The sequence below is a fragment of the Pinus tabuliformis genome, chromosome 8 (assembly GCF_031772625.1).
Source record: "Pinus tabuliformis cultivar Carrire ecotype Pingquan chromosome 8, CPIR1, whole genome shotgun sequence".
NCBI lineage: Eukaryota > Viridiplantae > Streptophyta > Pinopsida > Pinales > Pinaceae > Pinus > Pinus tabuliformis.
Window position 1 is genome coordinate 153044132 of NC_142294.1, and position 6000 is coordinate 153050131.

Genomic DNA, 6000 nt, shown 5'->3' on the forward strand with positions numbered 1-6000 from the left:
CCTTGATGCCTCCATAGGTTATGCCAAACCTTGTCTAGTACATTGGAGTCCAGCTCAAGGATTATGCTCTTTTCCTCCTTAAGATTGAAGGTACCTTCATTATTGTTGCCCCATCTATGTTGGTCATGCCCCTCTGAAACAAGAATCTTCCTCTGGTCCAACATTGTCAGTGGTGCATCTGCTTTTGCTTTCAAGGGGTTATCATTCCTGTATTCTATATAATTTCTTCTAGGTTCTCCATTTTCCTTCACTATTGTTTTGATCCCAAAAATCTTTTACCTTGAGAAACCCTTTGATATCAATTTCTTTCTTGAAGTCCAGAAAGTCGTCTCTTAATAGTGTAGTTTCTTATTGCCATTTATCCTCCCAAAACAAAGCAATATCTCCTTCTCTGATTTCCTAGAAGCTATTTTTCACTACGCCTCTATTCTCTCAGGCCTTATTCCAGATGTAGGAGCCTTTTATGATGCTTGTCATCCTTATGTGATCATTATCTTGCCAAGTGCTGGCGTATTTTTCTTTCCAAATACTAGCCCATTGAGCCTTTGGATCTTTTACCCAACGCCACCATAATTTTGCCCCTAAAACTTTGCTAAGTACTTCTGGATCATCCAATCCAAGACCTCCATGGATTTTAGGTTTGTAAATCTTATCCCAGGTTACCAAGGCCCATTTCTTTCTCTCCTCCGCCTTACCCCAAAGAAAGTCTCTTTGAATGGTTCCAAATTGTTGTAAAACTCCTTTTGGAGCTGGAAGGGTTGAAAGCATGAAGATGGGGATTGATTGCAGAATAGCTTTTGTAAGCACCGACCGGCCTGCCAAGTTTAAAGATCTAATAGTCCATTTCCTAATTTTATCCTGCATCTTATTAATCACCAGCTCCCAAATGCTCTTGTGCAAAGGTTTATCAATTAGAAGAACTCTTAGGTACTTGGAAGGAAGGACATCCATTTGAAAGCCCAGAATTCTAGAGATATTTCTCTGAATAGCAATATTAGTATTAAAGAAAAAATCTTAGATTTGGGGAGATTTACCTCCATACCTGTAGCCATGGAAAACTCATACAAGATTTGTTTATAAGCAAGAGCTTCTTTGACCATGGGGATACCTTGCAGCATAGTGTCATCAACAAATTGTTGATGGGTCAAAGACTGTCCAGTCTCAGAAAGTTGGAGACCCTTGATGTTACCAACTTCTTTCACATGCTTGATAGACTGACCAAGTCCTTCCATCATGAGGGTAAAGAGAAAGGGAGAGAGTGGATCTCCTTGCCTGAGGCCTCTTGAAGGAGTGAAAATCTTGGAAGGAAAACCATTAACCAGAATTGAAAAGCTAGAAAAAGTTACCAGTGCCATAACCCATCTTACCCAGTTATGATCAAATCCAAAGGCTAGAAGGACCTTCTTGATATAGGTCCAATTCAACTTATCATAAGCTTTGGCAAGGTCCAATTGTATAATCATTCTCGCCTTCCTATTTCTTGACAATGAATGCACCACCACATGCGCTTGAATGATGTTATTGAGAATTTGTCTACCCACCACATAACCCGATTGCTCCACAAAAACTAGACTAGGAAAAAGGGGTTTGAGTCTATTGGCAACAACTTTGGAAATTATATTGTACACCACATTGCAAAAAGCTATGGGTCTAAACTTGTCTGGAGTCTAAGCATTATCTTGTTTGGGGATCAAGGAGATGAATGAAGTATTGAGCACCTTCAAAATGGTTCTATTCATCTTGGAATCCTCCACTACATTTAGAATATCTTGTTTAACAATGTTCCAAAAAGCTTTATAGAAATCCACATTGAAACCATCAGGCCCTAGCGCTTTGCCATTCTACATTTCTTCAATGACCTCACTAACCTACTCTTCAGTCACTGGCCTATTGAGATTTAAATTATCCTTTCTTGATACTAGCCTAGGTATATGCCTTGTTAAATCCCTGATAAAATGAGCTCTGTCTGAAATGGTCTCCTTTTCTATAGCTTGAAGGTGTTGGAATAACACAGTTTCTATCTCTTCATGGGAATTGAGTAAATGACCTCCCTTGTCCTTGATCGAAGAGATTCTATTATGAGATCTGTTCGCCATGGTGGATCTATGGAAAAATCTGGTGTTTCGTTCCCCTTCTTTTAGCCATTAGACTCTAGATTTTTGTCTCCAAAATATTTCCTCTTGTTTACATAAGTTCTCCCATTCTTGATGATGTATGGTGACTTGATCATTTATGACTCTATCAAAGCCATCTATGATAAGGGCTTGATTGAGTTCTTACATTCTGTCTTCAACAGTTTTTTTGCTTCAAAGATATTGCCAAATTCATTCTTGTTCCAATCTTTGAGTCTAAGCTTGATGTATTTTAGTCTTTTGTGTAGCAGAAACATTCTTATACCCTGAATATGCAGATATTCCATCCACCATTTTGCTATATTGCTGATAAAATCTCGGTGGGTGAGCCATATATTCTCAAATCTAAAAGGTCTGTTCTTGGGGGTACCAATGCCCTGTATCTCAATTTGTACAGGCCAATGGTCCGAGCCTCCAAAGGGAGAATTCTCACTATCATTTCCTTGTCGGTGAGCATAAGGTCCTCTGAAATTATGAATCTATCTAGCTTTGAGGCTACTTGAGACTCTCCTCCTCTCTTATTGTTCCATGTAAAGAGGCCATTACTCATATCAATGTCAACTAGCTTCATATTATCTATAAAAGTTTGAAATGCTATAGAGCCTTTGCTTAAAGTTCTAGTTCCCCTATTTTTTTTTCGAAAGTGATTTGATCATGTTGAAGTCCCCACCCGTGATCTATGGTACTCCCGTATGTCTATCTCTTTGTTCCACAAGAGAATCTAGAAACTTGAGTTTATCATCCAGTCTTTGGGGGACATAAACATTCGTGACCAGATAAGTCTCCCTATCTCCCACAGGCTAAATAACTACTGATAAATAATTCCTAAATGCCTCGACATCTATTATGCCAATCTTTTGGGGATTCCAAAGAGTGAGTATGCCTCCTACTGTATTATCTGCTTCTAGAAACTCAAATTTATTGAGCCATTTGCTATGAATTTCTTCTATCTTTTGAATGGAACATTTAGTTTCTTCGATAAAGATCATATCTAGAGCTTCTTGTTTCATTCTATTGCTAAGTAATCTTTGTTTCCTTTTACTACCTAGACCTCTTATATTCCAAGATGTGAACTTCATTATGAAAGATTTGTAAAGGAATAGCTAGTTAGGTCTTTCTTCTTACCTGAATCTATCATTAGCTTTCCACATTCCATCAATAACTCATTCTACTTTTTTTTGCCTCGTTTCGTTCCTGGGTTTCTAGGAGCTAATTCTGGTGTGGTTTTCATAGTTTTCACACCTTCGTTGCCCTACCTTTCATTGTTTCTTTGCCTTTCTAGCCCTTTAGCCCGCGTTTTCCATAGGAATAGTTGTTGTACTCTATTGAACTCTTCTTGAGGTAGTGAGTCTACCCCTCCAATGGTCCCTTGTTTCAAGAACCCTTCAAGATCTAGGTGTTCTCTGTCAAGAATATCCTGCAGTTCATGATCCTCAATATCCATCTCACTTTGGGTCATTTCTTGGTCCATTTCCAGTTCTCCATCGCTCAGCGTAGTCTCTTTTTGTTTATTAAGATCATGTGTTTGTTCACTATTTTCTTCTTTCTCCTTCTCCCATGGGCTATCCTCCATTACCTGATTTTCCTTTATTATCTCTTCCTCTTCTTTGAGTATTTGGAACCTATTCAGACTAGCCTATTTCCCTTCTGTATGATGTGGCTTTGGGCCCCTTTTGCCTCCTTTTCCTCGATATCCCACTTTGTGAAAGTTTTTAGTATCTTTCACTGTGGTGGCTTTACTTTTATTCTCTATTTTACTGAGAGGGCAGTCTCTAAATAGGTGTCCATGCTCATGGCACTTACGACATCTGAAAGAAATATGTTCATAATCCACTATTTGCACCCATTCTTCATAAAAAACTTCCAAGATTACCTCATCCGGTAGAGCTCCGGAGAGATCCATCTCCACACATATTTGTGCGAAGGAAGTATATTTTCCCCTTTTGGTGGTCTAAGAAGCTTTAACAAAATGTCCTAATTTGTTTCCTATGGAAGATAACGATTTAGTTTGCCACTAATCAAGAGGTAGGGAGTAGAGTCTTACCCAGACCGGGACCGAAGTGAAAGTCTCTCGCTCCAGGACAAAATTCATCATCCACGGCCACATGTAGAGGCCTGCAGCTGCATAGAAGTAGGGCTCTCCTTCAAACACCTTGTCTTTGTCCTCGATATTTGTAAAGACCACGGTGAAGAAACCTTTTGACCCAAGATGTAGGTCTATGCCTCCTTTTGGGTTCCAGTGGTATTTAATCCACGCTTGTAGTGCCTTTTTAGTGGGCCATAATCCCATGAATTTACAAATGATAACATAGGTCCTCATGTGGTTCCTCTGCGCCTACAGAGCAGTGTCATTTAAAACTACTCTGGGTGTGACCTCAGCGTTGGGTTTACATGGCCCTTTTGCACTTTATTTTTTTCTCCATATTTCTTGTCTTCTTCCTCATTTTCTTTTGTTCTATTATCCTCCCTTGTTTTGGTTGAATCCTTTTCCTTTTCCATGTTCCTTATCCCTTCTCCTGAAGGATCTCTCACAGTCTCTATTGGTTTTTTACCTCGGCTGGCCATGGCTTGCTTGTAGGAGGGAGTGGAGCTCCCCCCTTTGCGCCCCTCCATAGAGTTCAGCACTTGCAAAAGTTTGAAACCCTAGCTCTTTGTCCTCCGCCTCTGTTCTCCCACAATTCAAGCAGTTATTGGATAAATCAATCAATATGTCTTTAATTCTAACTATTGTCTTTAGAGAGATAAAAATGATATTGTCTTTGGAGAGACAAAAATGAAATTGTCTCTAGAGAGACAAAAATTCTTGTGTTATATATTGTCTTTATAGAGACAATATTTTAAGACAATTTAATTTTAAAACAATTTAATTTGAAACCCCCGCTTAAAGACAATAGACAAATTTTCTTTTGTCTCAAGTTAAGACAATTTACCCAAATACTGTCTTAAAACCCCCCTTTGTGTTGTAGTGTGAAGGGTCTGCAAATGCTGCATGAGGAGCATTGGGTGGCTGTTGAGCCCTCTCCCAACGCCTTCGTTGTTAACGTCGGTGACCATCTGGAGGTGACAATCATTTGTTCTCTTCTAAATATTTTTACAATAATGGTGACTTCAGATTGTAAATTTGAATAGCATCCTTTTTTTTGGTTTTATTATTTTGAGCAACAGATTGTAAGCAACGGGAGATACAACCGCATGGAGCACAGAGCAATCGTCAACAAGAAGAGAACAAGAATTTCAATTGCTGCACTAAATGGGCCTTCCATGGATGCTTTAGTATTTCCTGCTCCCCAACTAATAGATGAAACTCATCCACCACTGTATAAATCGATGTTGTATGAAGAATATCTGAGAGGTCAACAAAGGTCAAGACTAAGAGGCAGAGGAATTATGGAATCAATGAAGATAACGAAGGATGAAACAAAATGAACAACCGAGTAATCCGCGTATACCTTGCATACTCTATATTTCGTCATGTCCTCTCGTCTAAACTAGGTCTAGAATATTATTCCCATGGTGAAGTCTTGTTCCACAAAGTTTCTTGTAATATCTCGTAGACTTTGTTGAATCCCTAGTGCATATTCAAATGTTAGTAGGTCATATTGAATTTAAATGTTAGAAGGTAATATTGCTTTAGCATTATCGTCTTTTTGAGTGTTGTCCTTAAGTAGGTAGCAATAAGGAGAAAGCATATCTCATCACTGTTTCGTGTATCTATTCTGTTTATGTTTATGATATTAATAATGATACTTTGTCATGTGCCATAATCTCTATACAGATTCAAAATCGGCTTTTTTATGATTGAATTTATATTTATATTAAAAAATGTAATATAAATAATAAAATATTATAGTTTTTTAAAAAAATAAAA

General features: G+C 38.3%; 1 pseudogene; it reads left to right on the forward strand.

The window, feature by feature from the left end:
* The window catches only part of LOC149234585 (2-oxoglutarate-dependent dioxygenase 19-like), a 55071-nt pseudogene extending 49513 nt beyond the window's left edge, over nt 1-5558 (forward strand).
* The last annotated feature ends 442 nt before the right edge of the window (nt 5559-6000 follow it).